Source organism: Lolium rigidum, chromosome 5 (assembly GCF_022539505.1).
Source record: "Lolium rigidum isolate FL_2022 chromosome 5, APGP_CSIRO_Lrig_0.1, whole genome shotgun sequence".
NCBI lineage: Eukaryota > Viridiplantae > Streptophyta > Magnoliopsida > Poales > Poaceae > Lolium > Lolium rigidum.
This window is the reverse complement of record NC_061512.1, coordinates 206,995,534-207,012,010: the sequence shown is the minus strand read 5'-3', so window position 1 is coordinate 207,012,010 and position 16,477 is coordinate 206,995,534. Positions and strand designations below refer to the sequence as shown.

At 48.6% G+C, this 16,477-nt stretch overlaps 1 non-coding gene across 1 annotated transcript; it reads right to left on the bottom strand.

Moving 5' to 3' along the window:
• Nucleotides 1–15,681: 15,681 nt before the first annotated feature.
• Nucleotides 15,682–15,817, bottom strand: LOC124658528. The gene has a single exon (XR_006989257.1). It is a non-coding gene; the product is annotated as a small nucleolar RNA Z247 (small nucleolar RNA).
• Between the last annotated feature and the right edge of the window lie 660 nt (nucleotides 15,818–16,477).

The window sequence follows — 16,477 nt, the reverse complement described above, 5'->3', positions numbered from 1 at the left end:
GCCCCGGCCAGATTATTATAATGGCAATGCATGGCTTTGTGTTTGTAAAGTACTTTGGAGGTTCCCAAAGCTGCACATCAGTGACAGAGCCATGTTGAGCTTGGGTGAAGAGGTGATCCCTCCTCTTTTTCTTGGGTGGCCACTATGTGGCTTGTAACTTGATCTTTATTATATATAGTATATAACATGTATTACCATCAAATTAAAGAAGGAATTCCCCCGCGACAACTTGTTTCTGCGCGTCCACATCCACGATGATCTTCTAAATTAAAGTATCACTACTAGGAAAAGCCTTATTGCCGGCGCACCAAAAACAGCTATTGCCGGCGCACCAGAGCCCGCCGGTGGGAACATGCCGGTGGTAATGAGTTACCGCCGGCGCACCAGCTGGTGCGCCAGCAGTAACATGAATTATCCCCGGCTGGTGCGCCGGCGGTACGTTTTTTCGAAATTCAAAAAAAGCCCGATCCAGATCTAGATCTAGATCTAGCTCGGGTTCATCTAGCTCGGGTCCTCGAAACAGTGGCCGTGCATCGCCTTGTCGTCGTTGCCGCGCCGGTGTAGGAGGAGGAGGAGAATGAGGCCGGAGGTGGTGGTTTAGGAGGAGGAGGAGGAGGAGGAGGATAAGGCCGGAGGTGGTGGTGGTTTAGGAGGAGGAGGAGGAGGAGAAGATGGCCGGAGGTGGAGGTGGTGGAAGAGGAGGAGAAGGAGAAGGCCGGAGATGGAGGTAGAGTCCCGAGGTGGAGGAGGTTACCGGAGGAGGAGGAGGAGGAGGTCACCGGAGTAGTAGGAGGAGGAGGCCGTCGGTGAGTACCGCAAGGAGAAGAGCAGGACGGAAAGAGAAGAAGGGGGAGAAGTGAGGAAGGAGAAGAGGGAGGAGGGCCGGCTTGACTATATAGTCCGGGTTACCGCCGGCGCACCAAGTATGGTGGTGCGCCGGCGGTAAGGGCTCGATTTTTTGTGATCTGGTCTGGTTCCCTTCGAACTTTATCGCCGGCGCATCTTTTTTGCTTGTGCGCCGGCAGTAAGACACCATTGCCGGCGCGGCGACATGTAGGTGCGCCGGCACTATTTGCCACCGGCACATGGATTTGCTGGTGCGCCGGTAGTGCTATTTCCATCTATAGGCCTTTTCCTAGTAGTGTATGCTACTACAGTACGACCAATCTCTCCAACATATCATGATGACCAATAAGGAAAGAAATGGCATGTGGAGGAGGAAGAGATCCACCCATAATTCTAACATGTTCCATGAAAAAAAAGATCACAAGGATCGAGGGCGCCTTCAAGTAGCAACAGCCTGGGGCTATGGCACTTGGTAGGCACGTGCGTATGAGAGCTGCATGCATACTTATTGAATATCAAACCCTTGGTAACTTCATTGAAGGTACGTATAGTATGAGAGAGAAGCAAAAAAAGAACCCCATTAATAAGATCATTATTATAGACAATAGTTATTTCCTAGCACAAAAAAAAAACTCCCTCCTTCCCAAAATAAGATGCGTATAGTTATTAGTCAAAGTCAAACATTTTAAAGTTTGATTAACTATATGGAAAATGTGTCAACATTTTCAATGTTAAATTAATATTATTGGAATCATCATGAAATATATTTTCACACCGTGTGCATTTGGTATTGTAGCTATTGATAATTAGTTCTATATAGTTGATCAAAATTTTGAAAGTTTGAATTTGATCAAAAAATATAGGAATCCTATTTTGGGAAGGAGGGAGTACCGCCCGACGGCTGCACAACACATTAGAGCATCTCTAGCAGTAACCGAAAAACATGTATTCAGTCTCCCGAAAACGTGGCTTAGGATGATTTTGCATCTGGCGCAGAACAGAACCCGTAGAACACGAACTAAAAAAACGCAATTGAAATCTCGCGGGAAATTTATCGATGAACATATATAGATGGTAGTTTGATGCTCCGATTGAGCATCAAAATTTACATAATATATACTATAAACCTAAATTAGATACTAGCCCTAACCGCGCGAGCTGATTCCGAGCAAAATGAGGTCCGATGGCCTCTGCGCGCGGCGGTGCCGGTGGTGGCGGAGCTTGAACGTCGAGGCAGAGGACGGCGTCGACACGGAGGGCGGTGAGGAGCTCCTACTCGGAGTCAAGCTCGACGATCTCGAGCTTGAGGTGGCGGACGCGCTCCTCCCAGCGCGCCGCCTCGTACTCCCGCACTTGGCGGACGGCGTCGGGCTCCTCCCGGCGGAAGAAAGCGCGGGCCTCCGCCTCCGTGATCGCCACCATATGCGCGATCACGGCGTCGTCCTCATCGGAGCCGTGGACGTAGGCTCCCATGGAGAGCGTAGGATCCCACGTGACGACGAGCTCCTCCTCCTCCTCGGAGTTGTCGTAGATGGGAGGGCGCGGTGGGTAGCTCGAACCACCGGAAGAGGAGCCCTCTCTGCTGGGGGCATGAGCCCCCAGTTCGTCCACCGGCGGGCGCTGCGCTTGCGCGCGCCCTCCGACCGGTTGAACTTGCGCTTCCGCCTCCGTGCGGAACACGGGGGGGGGCGAGTCCCCGCCGCCCAATCCTGCGCTGCCCCGTGCAGATCTACCACGCGAGGCCATGGCGTCGCGGAGCTGGGGCGAAGCGTCGCTTCTGCGCGCTGGATTCCTCGCCGGAAAGGTGGCTTGTGGCGGCGGAGCGGGTGGCAATGGCGGAGGGGAGTAGGGTTTGGAAACCGAACTCCACTTCACGGCCCATTTTAATACGGGGCGGCCGCCGAGTTTCACGGGCCCCGAACTCTGTTTACGGGCCAGGCCGCGAGTTCGGGCTCTGATCTGGGCCTATTTCGGCCTGAACATGTAAACTCGCCGGAATTTTTAGGTTCCAGCTCTTTTTTTAGTAACTGTAGGAGTTGCTCTTAAATGATAAACAATTTCTATCTCCAAGAATGCAATAGCTATGCCTGACGGAAATACATTGATGCTGAAATATTTTGACGCCTACTGGCCGATGCAAGAAATAGATGACAGATGGAATTATTTGTAATAGCTATCATTTCATGCATAAAGTAATAAGGCACGACAACCACATGGCACATGAAAAGATAGGAAAAAGCTAGCTTCTAGCATAGGGCTAGAAAACTCTAATACATTGTGCTACAACCCTCGAAATCAGTGTCTATAGCCCCTAAAACGGGTAGCGAAATGCAAAAATAAAAGCATGCTAGGAGTCTCAGAGTCTTGAAAATCCTTACTCTCGGAAAGCTTTCAAACACCTTCAAAATTATCTCGATCGAAACGCATATGCAAAAGTTATTACTTAGAGAAAAAGACATCGACGAAGAAATCACTTGACACATGGGAATCCGAGCACCCCAATGCAACGATGATAAGACATAACGGCACATGAAATGATACACATGTAATAGCTATCATTCCATGTATAAAATTGATAACTTGCAACGACGACATGTCCCATAGCACAAAATATGAATGCCCAATGGATGAATGACACATGAAATGATAGGCCACCCTGAGACAATGGGGATAGAACACGTGGAGGTGGATGCGTGGAATACATGAGAGCGCTAGGGACTTGGAATCTCTTTACGGGCATCCAGAGCCCTCCGTCAACAGAAATTGCGCATATACCGGCAAGCGAGTTCGACGGAGTGCGCCGGACGTGGTTCCTGGTCACAATGTTTGTCGATATGCCCGTAGAGAGCTTGAAGGCAGGCAGGATCTTGGTGGCAGTGAAGGACGCGGCCGCCATCTACTCCCCTGTATTTCTCTGCTAGTTGGCTCTGCCTAGCTTCATCGTGCAAATGAGGAAGAAGGACGGAAAGCTTGAGCTCTACGTGTCGGACGTCGCCGCCGTCGCGTCATGATGGTGGCAGGTACCGTACCCTTTCATTGGCGTGCAGCGCCGTCACAACTCTCTCGGTGACGCAGGCATGTGAGCTCAACGGAGGGGCGCACATTGTGCTACCGATGCACGCGTGAGCCAGAGAGTGTGTCGGCATCGATGACATGGTTGCCGGTCAGCATCGCCACCTATCTCGTTGGTAGTGGTCAGAGTGGGGAAGGTGGGTGGGGAAAATGAGATCTTAGGTTTTTGTTGGTCTCCTTTTGTTCGGATGGCTCCGAGCGCGTCGGCAGCGATGCCATGTTTGTCGGTCAGCAGCGTCGCCGCCTCTCTCGTCGGGAGCGGTCAGAGTGGGGAGCTGGTCATCATACGGGGCGGACTGGGACATACCTGCGACTTAGCGTGCTCGCGCGGGACGGGAGGGGTGTACCTGCGACCTAGCTAGCTGGCGCGGGGCTGATTTAATTGTTCCCATTGTGGGCATGGCTAGCATCCTTTTAATCGTGGTTGGATATGGTACGTATCTGGTTCCAAACTAACTTTTGGAAGCTCAATTCTGATCGATCGATCATGAACAACTGACTACACATGGCGTGTTGGATATATCTTGCGTATATATGTGCACATATACTAATAACATATCTGCATGTCGATTAGTTTCCCGGTCGTCGATGGAGATGATCATCGTGGCCACCTTTTATGAATGGTTGAGCTAGCTGCTGGTGGAATGCAAGCGCATGCATGCCTCCCGTAATTAATAAGATGCATGCTTTAATTATCCGAGGATGTATCGATCGGGTCAGCGCACGCAAGAAGGTAGACAGTATATAACGGAGTCCGATGGGATAGAAATCGTCGGACCACTCCATGCCGTCCATCTCTATTCCAATCATACGCTCTGCCTGCAGCTTTTAGTCTCACAGGAAAAAAAAGAAATTCGACCCATTATCCCGCACAATTACCTAGCTACCTCCATCCAAAAACTCCTGGTCGTACCATCCATGCTTGCAGTAACAACAAAAATCGTTTCACCACTAACCTTTGTGTGCTTCCAATTTTATTTCCTACCTACATTTGCTTTTTCTCGATGCACCATAAATACATGCATGAAACTTATATGTATCATTTTGCAACTTCCAGCAGATGTTTTAGCACTGCATCCAGAAGGTTGTTGTTGTATGTCGTCGTTGATGCCGCTGGCCATGTGCTGCCACCATTCCTTCTTCTTAAAGACCCACCTTTTTCCTAGTTTTTGTTGTTAATAAACCAGACAAGGAAAACACTGTATATAAAAGCAAAGAAAATAAAAAATTCTGATTCCTGTGCATGAGGGGCTGGTGCATGCATGTGCAGGTGAATTAATTAATGACGAATTGTATGGGCCGGACCCGAGACGTAGGTGTGCAACCCAGATGGATCATGAAAGACTAGCAAGTTGAAATGTTTTGACGCCTATCCTAGAGCGCTGCTACAATAGTTAGACGGCGGATGGAATGATTTGTAATAGTTATCAATTTTATGCATAAAGTAATAAGGAGAGACAACGATATGGCACATGAAATGATAGGAAACAACTATTTTCTAGCATAGGATAATAAGCAAGCCTAACATTAAGAATTGGGCCGAAAAAGTCCAAAACATTATGCTACAACCCTCGAAAGTTGTGTCTATAGCACCCTAAAACAGGTAGCGAAATGCCAAAATAAAAGAAGGCGAGAGGATATGCCAAAACACACAAGTCGTGAAAAATCCTTACTCTCTGAAAGCTTTCAGACGCCTTCGAAATTAACTCGGTCGAAGCTCATATGCAAAAATTACTACTTGTAGAAAATTTATTGATGAAGAAATCACTTGACACTCGGGAATCCGAACACCCTACCACAACGAGATAAGACATAACGACACATAAAATGATAGGTAATAACTCGAATTTCATGTATAAAATGATAACTCGTGACAACGACATGGAGTATGTAATTGTACGCAATAGTTGTCCTGTGGCACAAAATAATTATGCCCAATGGATGAACGACACATGAAATGATAGGCCACCGTGAGAGAGTCGGGATAGAGCCCAAGCATTGATGCTCATGGAGGTGGACGTGGGGAACATAGGAGGGCGCCATGGACTTAGTATTCTAGAACCGGCATACGGAGCCCTCTGTCGGCCACCACACGCGTGTAGACTAGCAGGCGACTTCGACGAAGCAAGCCAGCCAATGGTTCCTTGGCACGATCTCTGTCGATCTGCAGATAGAAGAGCTTGAAGGCTAGCAGGATCTTGGCGGCAGTGAAGGATGTAGCCGCCATCTCCCCTTACCTTTCTTTGCTCGTCAGCTCCGCCCAGATTCGTTCTGCTTGGCGCATGTCGCTGTTGTCGCATCATGATGGTGGCCGCCAACCCCTCGCTGGCGTGAAGTGCCCTCATAACTCCCGCAGCAATGCTGGCTGGCGAGCTCGATGGAGCAACGTGCATTGTGCTACCGATGAGCGCGCGATCCTACAAGCACACCGGCTGCGATGCCTTCATTTGTTGGTCGGCCGCGTCGCTGCCTCTCTCATCGGGAGCGGTCAAAATATAGAGGTGGGTGGGGAAATGGAGTATTAGGTTTCCTTGTTGGGCACATTTTGTTCGAGGCGGCTCCGAGCGCGCTGGCGTCGACACCATGGTTGTCGGCCATCAACACCGCTGCCTCTCTCGTCTGGAGCGGTCAATGTGTGGAGGTGAGTGGAGAAAATGGGGTATTAGGTTTTCTGTTGTGGTAGTTTTGTTCCGTAAGACTCGAGCTCGTTGGTTGTAGAATGGGCTTCATGGCGATTAGTTGGGCTAAATTTGGCTATGGGCCCCAACCCACCTTTTGTCTTATGGTGTGTGATTAGTTTTCAATTGTTTTAGGAGATTTATTTCTAGTTGGTGGATCCCGGTCTCTACTAATAATTTGTATATATTGCTTGTCAGTCTTGCCGGAGCCTCCATTGGCACATCCAACCCATCATCGAACCCAAGCATCTGCATGGCGTAGTAGTTGGTAGCCAGAGCAGATCTGCGCCATTCGACTAGCTTCGACGACCGGCCATGTGGTTTGTTATCGATTCCTCTGTAGCAATTGCGGGAGATGAGAGGCGCGGGAGTGGGCCACGACGGCCCCGGTGGAGGACTTTCGCAAGAGAGACCCCTCAGGAGCGGGAGACGGCGGTGATTATGGTGGTCAGGACATGGGCTGCTGACAGATCTCAGGGTGGACGACCTCCTCGGCTCCCGTTAGTTTGATTCCAAAATATTGATTTTGGTTGTCCAAGACTTGACCACCGAAATCCTGTGAATAATGTGTATTTGTATAGTAGGGGTGTTGGAAGGTCCATCATGAGCAGTACGTCACTAGGTAGCTCGTGGAGTGCTATTTATACTATTTGAAGATGGAGGGCGCACTAGCTCATCTAGTGCTATAATTGTTTTTTCTTCTTATAGACAAGGTGTTTTTTTTCTCGGTTTCTGTTCTAAATAACAAGACAATGAAAACATATAAACTGGTTTTTTAGGAAAATATATAAAGCGGAGGGAGGAGTAAGAAACCTGGGTCAAAATCAAGCTCAAAACCATCGCGCTGATGTGGACATGGTGGAAGACAAGAAACAAAACAAATGCGGAGGGAGGAGTAAGAAATCTGGGTCAAGTCAAGGCCCAGATTCTTCGTCTGGCGAATGAATATGAGGAAGCTTTTGTGAAGAAGGCCAGCAAGAATACATCCCAAGTTTCTAAATGGAAACCACCTGAAGGCGAGTTTCTCAAAGTCAATACTGATGGCAGCTTTGATGCCAAGACCAGAAGTGGAGGATGGGGATTTATTGCAAGAAATGCTAGCGGTGAAATGCAGGGAGCTGGAGCTGGGAAGCTAGCACATGTTGCTGATGCTTTCCAGGCAGAGGCGGAGGCGTGCAGCCAGGCCCTTCAGGCCCTCCAAGGCTGGGGTATGTCTCGCATACAGCTGGAAACAGACTCCCAGTTACTTGTCAATGCGCTTAAGAATAATGCTGAAGACTTGGGCCCCTGTAGTGTACTGATCAAGGAGATTAAGGAATCCCTTTTTCTCAACTTTATTTGTCTTAAGATTGAGTATTGCCCCAGGGCTTGTAACAGAGTTGCAGACTCGCTTGCTGACTATGGTTCAAAGCTTGGGAACGTTGCCCATTACCTTTGGTCAGAACAAGCCCCTGAATCTGTAATGGTGCTGGTTGCCAGTGGTATGGCTGCGCCAGAGTCGTAATGGATGTGTTTTCCATCTAAAAAAAAAGGTGAATTGAAAATCAATGATGCATTATACTGGCCAGACTAGCTGCGCAGGAGTCGTACCTTCGACCCAGCTGAAAGCAGCTGGCTGACACGGGAGTGATCTAATTTTAACACTGTATATAGCATATCGAATTAATCGTGGTTGGACTTGGTTCCAATGTCGATCGATCGATCATGAGCAACTAGCAAAGTTAATAATTTCTGAGTGATTACAAGTAGTACTTTTATTTCCCTCTTTTTTTTGTAAATAAACAAGACGAAGGAAAAAAAACAGCCAAGAAGAAGAAGAGAGAGCAGGTGTAGGTGAATGGATGATGGTGCGAGGTGGATTAATACATGGACTGGAGACATACGTAGGTACGAGTGTGCGGCCCAGCTGGCTGCCACGGGATTGAATTACCGTGTCGTGGCGCATCTAACTAGCAACACAAGTAATACTGCAAATCGTGGTTGGTTCCAAATCCCCTTTTTCTTTTTTGAAACCAAATTCGATGGATGTATATATCATGACCAACTAGCAAGTTGAAAACCGGAAAAAGAAAGAAAAAGCAGGTTGGTTGGATGGATGGATCTTGCATGCGTATGTGCACGTACGTACACGAATATATATTTCATGCATATATGTAGACAGAATTAGAGTACTGACTGTATAGTATATTACTCTTCTTTGGATTCCAAAAAAGGTGTGGCTGTTGATTGGAAACAAACAAAATTTGGTTCGATCTTTCCCGTTGAACCGGAAAAACTCAAACTTGAGTAGGTGCACACGTACACAAATGTAGAATACTCGACTCGATTAAGGATTTAAGGTACTCGATCTGGTTGACCTATACTATTCTACCTGATCGATCGATTCCGCACTCCCCAAGCAAAGCATGCATCACGTCTAAAGATGCAAGTGGGACGGAACAATCCGTCAATCCCACCTCCCATCCCGCCAAGCAAGACAAAGGATTCCGGCAGCTGCATGCATGAAGCGGGCCACTCCGAGCACCGTGCGGTCGCACATGCGTGGAGGTAAATGATGGGTGCCATGGTTAAGGTCTTGCCATATCAGCTATAGTCAGCTCTATAGTCAATATGTACAACAGTTAGCTCTAAATATGTACTATTTTATCAGTAGGTGGCTCACCTTTCACTCTCAGAAAATGCCTAGGAGCATGTAATAGAGCTAGCTCTTGCATGAGAGTCCATTTCTCTTGTCTCTCCTCCCTATCGATCTTCTTGCTTCTCTTTTTCATGCAGAAGAAACACACAGCGCACACGCCTTCTCTGTTTTAGCCAAGAGTGGTTCCGCCTCTCTCATCGGGAGCGGCCGGAGTGGGGAGGTGGGTGGAAAAACTTGGGTATTAGGGTTTATGTTGGGCTTGTTTTGTTCCGGCGGGCCATCAATTCGATCAGATGGTTAAGAGTGCGACTGCGAGCAAGCCAACCACGACACCATGGTTGCTGGTCAGCAGCGATATGCCACCTCTCTCGTGTAGAGCGGACGAAGTGGGGAGGTGGGTGGAGAAAATGTGGGTAGCATCGCACGACGCACGTTGTTGGACTCCGCGTGATCCCGTAATAATAATAATAATAATAATAATAATAATAATAATAATAATAATAATAATAATAATATATACACTGCTTCTGAATCTTGTCGCCGATGTCATTGTCACGTCATCGACCCCCCAAGTGTCGATGTTGGGTTCAAGGTGGTAGTCGGAGAAAATATGTGGCCGTAGGATTGGGCGGAGATGTACGGCGCGTGTGGGTTGTGCCGTCGAAGGCGTCGATTGCTTGGTATGATCACCAAGGCTGAGACGGTGACGGACGTCCTCGTCGTGTCCGATGAAAGTTGAAATGAAAATTTGGTTGAACTTGACGCGAAACCCAAATTTTTGTTATGAAAAGAAATGATGATGTCCAAGATTTGAGCAGCGAAATCTTTTGAATAATAGTGTGTATTTCTACGTACGTGCTTGGAGGCTGGATGATGAGCAGGACGCTGGTACGCGTTTTAAAACGTGCAATATTATGTGATGTAAATGAGTGTCGAAGAAATGAACAATACTAGTACTAGTAGCACGTACTACTAATTGTTCTTTGACTGGTCCAGTATATATACTACTAGATCATCGATTTATTAGTGCAGGTCGTTTTTCTTTTTTTCTGAAAGACTAGGTATAGGTAGTTTCTCCCGGTTTTGGTTTGTTGTAAATAAAGGGGGCGATCGAGGAGGGAAATAAATAAAGCCAAGAAGAAGAATGGATGGATGGATGTACGTAGGTAGGTACTACTAGTACGTAGGTGAGCAGGTGTATGTGTATGTGCAGTCGAAGTGAATTAATAAGCAAGGAAAAGAGGCGTGCGATCGACCCGGCCGGCCAGCTGGCGCATCATGTAGCTAGCTACGCGTGACTGTTGATTGGAAACAAGACAGATTCGATTGGAATAAGTAAGGTGACGGAGATCGATCTTGCTACTACTAGTCCAATTGAGCAGAAATGAAGAAGAAGAAAAAAAAGGATTGATTTTCCACCACGGCGCGTGTACCGGACAGGGGTGGTGGCTTGGATCAGTGTCGCGCGAAACGACCTGATGGACCTGCTATTAATTAATGGAATTCTAGCTGGAACAAGGGGGGCGCGCGTGGCGGAATCCATCCATCGTTTCGCTTTTCTGTTTCGTTGATTCCTTAATTATTAAGCGAGGCGAGCATATTCGGCACGGACAGGGGTCAATCGCGTTGAGCGGCAGCAGCTCGATGAGGGCTTGCCAGCCTGTCCGCTACGCTCGCCCAGGAGCACACCTGTAACGTAAACAGGCGTCCACGACTCCCACTAGAAGGAAAGAAAACAGCTACTAGTACGTAGCGCCCGCGTCGCCTCTGCGTCTCGCACCCACGTCCGTCCGTACGCGTCTGCGTCTGAGTTTCAGACTGCATGCCTGATCCTGCTCCCCTTCTTGCGTCGCCGGCCCAGGGAGTTAAGTTGCGTCGCACGTGCACAGGATCGCACGGCAGAACCCACAAACAAAAACGGATCGTCTCGTCTGCGTATACCGGGAGGGGGTGGACCAGCGAGACTTCGTTTTTTTTTTTTTTTGCGACTCAGCGAGACTTCGTTTGGGTACCTAGAAGTCAGTAGGACGTAGTCGCAGATCGTATTATGATGGAGACGGAGAACAACCCACCACCGCCCTGTGCTCCCGCGGCGGCTCCTCCGATGGCCCAAGCCGCGGCGGCGGTGGCGATTATGACGACGACGAGCACGGCGGGGACGACATCAGCAAGGCGTAGATCAGTCCGATCACGCCAGGGTCGCAAGCGCCGGAGGATTGCCGCCGAGGAGGTCGGAGGCTGGGCGACGCTCCCCGGCGACATAGTCCGCCTCGTGGCCGAACGGGTGCTGATCGCCGGCGACGTGGTGGACTACATCTGTCAATTGTGACGGGAACGATGCCCTCTCCCTGGGCTCGGTTGCGTGTTATATATGAGTATGGAACAGCCCCATACGTGGCATTACAGAGGGGTATAATACCGGTTAGAGTACTACTCTATACCGGTATTATACGGTGGTATTACATAGCCTAACATCCCCCCTTAATCTTAACCACGGGAGAGGTTAAGATTACGCTTAAATTCATTTAACTCCTTAACAGCTAAGGTTTTGGTAAAACCATCAGCAACCCGATCCTTGGTGGAAATGAACCCGATGTCGAGACGCTTGGCGGTCACACGTTCTCGAACAAAATGATAATCGATCTCAATGTGTTTGGTGCGAGCATGAAAGATGGGATTAGCAGACAGGTAAGTGGCGCCAAGATTGTCACACCACAAACAGGGACGTATAGCAAGAGACACACCCAATTCTCGAATAAGTGCCTCAACCCAAATCATTTCAGTTGTAGCATTTGCGACTGCTTTATATTCTGCTTCAGTGCTAGAGCGAGAGACTGTAGCTTGTTTACGAGCACTCCATGAAATCAGATTTGGACCAAAAAAGACCGCAAAACCACCAAGTGGAGCGTCTATCATCAAGACATCCCGCCCGACCAGCATCCGAAAAGGCACTGAGGAGCGTAGAAGTGGATGGCTGAAACGTAAGTCCAACATGCAAAGTACCTTGAACATAGCGTAATATGCGCTTAACTGCTGTCCAATGATCAGTAGTGGGAGCATGTAAAAACTGACAGACCTTATTAACGGAGAAGGATAAGTCAGGACGTGTAAGCGTCAAATACTGCAGAGCACCAACAACACTGCGATAATTTTTGGTATCTTCAGGGCCAAGTGGAGAACCATCATATAGACTGAGCTTGTCTGTAGTAGACAGAGGCGTGGGACAGGTAGAACACTGTGTCAGACCCACTTTGGCAATTAAATCAGTAGCATACTTTCCTTGAGATAATATAAGATCACCATGACGCCGGCTGACTTCAAGACCAAGAAAGTAGTGAAGCTCACCAAGGTCCTTAATGGCAAAATGAACAGTCAATTTTCGAAGAAGACATTGAGTAGCAAGTATCACTTGAACTGGCAACAATGATATCATCAACATATATAAGGATGAACATGGTAAGGCCGGCTTTGTTAAATAGGAAAAGAGATGTGTCACCCTTGGATGGAAGAAACCCCAATTCTTGAAGTTTAGAACTTAACCGAGAATACCATGCACGAGGTGCTTGCTTTAGTCCATAGAGGGATTTAGTAAGTTTGCAAACGTGATGCGGAAAGCGAGGATCTTCAAAACCAGGTGGTTGTTTCATATAAACCTCTTCCTCCGAACACCATGTAAGAACGCGTTCTTGACATCCAACTGCCGAAGACTCATACCTTTGGATACTGACAAAGCAAGCACAAGACGAATAGTTGCAGCTTTAACAACAGGACTGAAGGTGTCTTCATAATCAATACCATACCGTTGTTTAAATCCCTTTGCGACTAGACGAGCCTTATATCGGTCAATAGTGCCATCAGCCCGCTTCTTAATGCGATAAACCCATTTGCAGTCAATGAGATTCTTGTTTGGAGTGGAGGGAACTAAGTGCCAAGTGTTGTTTTCCATAAGTGCATCATATTCTTCTTTCATAGCATTCTTCCAAGTTTGATTAGAAAGAGCTTCAGAAAAATTGCGAGGTTCACCTGTAGATGTAAGAAGGCCATACCGTACAGTGCCATCAGTATAGACTTTGGGTGTTTTTATACCTCGCTGTCCACGAGTCCGAAGCGGAGAAAGCGGAGTGGAGGCAAGCACCGGCGAGTAGAAACTGCAGGCACAGAAGATCCCACCGGGTCACCGTGTGCCGATGTAGAGGATCCAGGGACATCATCAGTACCAGATGAGGAAGATTCGGTCGGGGCCTGCACGGAGCTGGCAGCGCATGCAGGGGAGCCTGGCGGGCTGTCGGATGCAGGGGAGCCTGGCGGGCTGTCGGCCACTGAGGAGACGCCAGGTGACGTGGCCGGCGCAGTGTGGCCGGGGGCAGCGCGGGACGGAGGCGTCCGATCCAAGGACGATGTGGAGAATGAGTGCTCAGGAGTTTGCAGCGAATCGTCCTCAGAGTCCGTGCTGGCGTTTTCTGCATGAGAATCTTGCATAAAATCATGGTGTGGTGCATCATGTGCAATATTTGGAGCATCATTTTGGACACCGATTTGAGCAGCAGCTTCAGTAACCTGTGGAGCATTAGTAACAGGAACAAGAGGTGCAAATGGCAATGTATCATTAGTATGCTCCCCCTCATGATTGGTCGGTGTAGGTGTGTTAGGAGGTAGAAGCAAGATTTCAGCTCGTAGTCTAGCACCAGCATTAGGCCGAAGAGAGGCAAATGGAAAAAGATGTTCATCAAAGATGACATCGCGGGATATGTAAACGCGGCCAGTGGAGGTATCAAGACATTTTACTCCTTTATGCATAGGACTATACCCTAAGAAAACACACTTCTTGGAACGGAAAGCCAGCTTATGTTTGTTGTAAGGACGGAGATTGGGCCAACATGCACAACCAAAAGTGCGCAAGGACTCATAGTTAGGAGTAACATTGAGCAACTTTTCAGCAGGAGAAGCAAGATTGAGCACTTTGGTGGGTAAAAGGTTGATAAGGAAGGTGGCAGTTAAAAATGCTTCATCCCAAAATTTCAATGGCATGGATGCATGAGCAAGGAGAGATAGCCCAACCTCAACAATATGACGATGTTTGCGCTCAGCAGAACCATTTTGTTGATGAGCATGTGGACATGAGACATGATGAGTGATCCCTATTTTCTGAAAGAAACCATGGAGTTTTTCATATTCACCACCCCAATCAGTTTGCATAGTGATTATTTTAGTACCAAATTTGCGTTCAACGAGTTGTTGGAAATTGAGGAAGACTTGGTACACATCACCGCGTTTCTTAAGCAAATAAATCCAAGTAAACTTGCTATAGTCATCAATAAAGCTTACATAATACCGGTGTTTGCCAACGGAGGTCGGAGCAGGACCCCATACATCAGAGAACACTTGTTCCAAAGGAACAGTGGATACACTAGTGGAAGTGGGGTAGGGAAGTTGGTGACTCTTCCCTTGTTGGCAAGGATCACACACATAAGGATTTATTTCTGGCGAATACTCGAGTTTATTTCTTCTAAGAACTTGTTGAACTATAAAAGATGACGGATGTCCTAGACGACGATGCCATGTTGAAGAAGACGGCTTGTTGGTGAGGAAGGCATGCTTGGAAGACCCAGCGGCAATGGGCACAAGAGGGTATAAGCCGCCATGACATGGACCTTTAAACAGGATTTGCTTGGTGGCCTGATCCTTGATCAAAAAGAAAAATGGGTGAAATTCAACAAAGGCATCATTATCGAGAGCAATTTTGTGTGTAGAGAGCAAATTTTTAGAAGCACTAGGAACATGAAGAATGTTTTTAAGATGCAAGGAACTATGAGGGGTATGCAATACCGAATGACCAACATGCTCAATTTTCATACCTGCACCACTAGCATTTTTGACTTGATCACGGCCTTGATAGTTGTCTCGAGTGTGGAGCTTGTTGAGCTGCCCGCTTATATGATCAGTAGCGCCGCTGTCCATATACCAGCTTGGTATCAACCCCATAGGCACCCTTCTCACGAGAGCGAGAGTCATCTTCATCATCACCGTCACGGTCGAATAGCGCCACCAAGACCGATTAGCAGGGTGGCCATGTTTCTTGCAAATCTGACACTCGGTGTCAACATAGGGGGTGGGGGTCCGACCACGGCCACGGCCACCCTTGGGAGCACCACGATCATCCCGGCGGTACCTCCCTCCATCATCACGGCGCTGCTCACGACGACCGTCACGGCGCCCATCATCACGGTAATACCGCCCACCATCATCACGGCGCTGCGTGTCACGGCCGTCCACGACGATAGCCATCATCGCGGCGATAGTCCCGCCGCCCGTCCCGATCACGACGAGGCTGATCACGGTAGTCCTCGGTGACCATGAGGTGCAGGACCACGACGAGCTGCGGCATTGGCGTAAGTCTCAAAGGCAAGTGGGTATGGTGCTCGTTCTCCTTCAACATAATCCGACGCCGATCAAAAGCCTGGAGCTGGGAACACATGTCATTGAGAGTAGTAGTGGGAACCGCATTGATAGACGAAACAAGAGAAGTATAGTCGCCATCAAGGCCAGCTAAGATATATCCTTTGAGCTCATCATCATCAACCTTCTTACCAATGGCAGCAAGCTCGGAGGCAAATCCTTTCATCAAGGTAATGAACCGAGACGCCGTTTTGTCAAGTTTCTTTGTATTGGCCAGTGAACTACGCAAGCATATTCACACGGTAACGAGACCGTGATTGAAACAGATCTTCAATAGTTTTCCATACCTCATGTGCATGCTCAAGGCCAAGAACTTGAGCGAGGATGTCTCAGGTTGAGGGACTTCATGAGGAAGCTGAGCACAGTCTGGTCACGGGCAAGCCAAGCACCATAGAGTGGATTGGGGATTGTGATCGGTTTGTTGTCCTTGTCTTCAGCTTCAATGGTCTGGGGCGGGGCGGGATCGGAACCATCCAGGAGTCCCATCACTTGTGCGCCACGGAGAGCCGGGAGCACTTGAGCCTTCCAAAAGAGGTGGTTGTCGCGGGAGAGTTTCTCCTGCGGAGGCGATCCAAGCGCGGATGCAAGGGATGCCATGGTGGACATGGTGGAGGACGAAGCCATCTGAGCGCGGCGACGGATCGGAGAGATCGGCGCGAGAGGGTTTTGTTGATGTCGAGGGCGGCGGCGGATCGGATCGATCGGCGGCAGCAGGGTTTTCGTGATGTCAAGGGCGGCGGCGGATCAGATTGATCGGCGGCAGCAGATTTGTAGGGTTTGTCTTGGA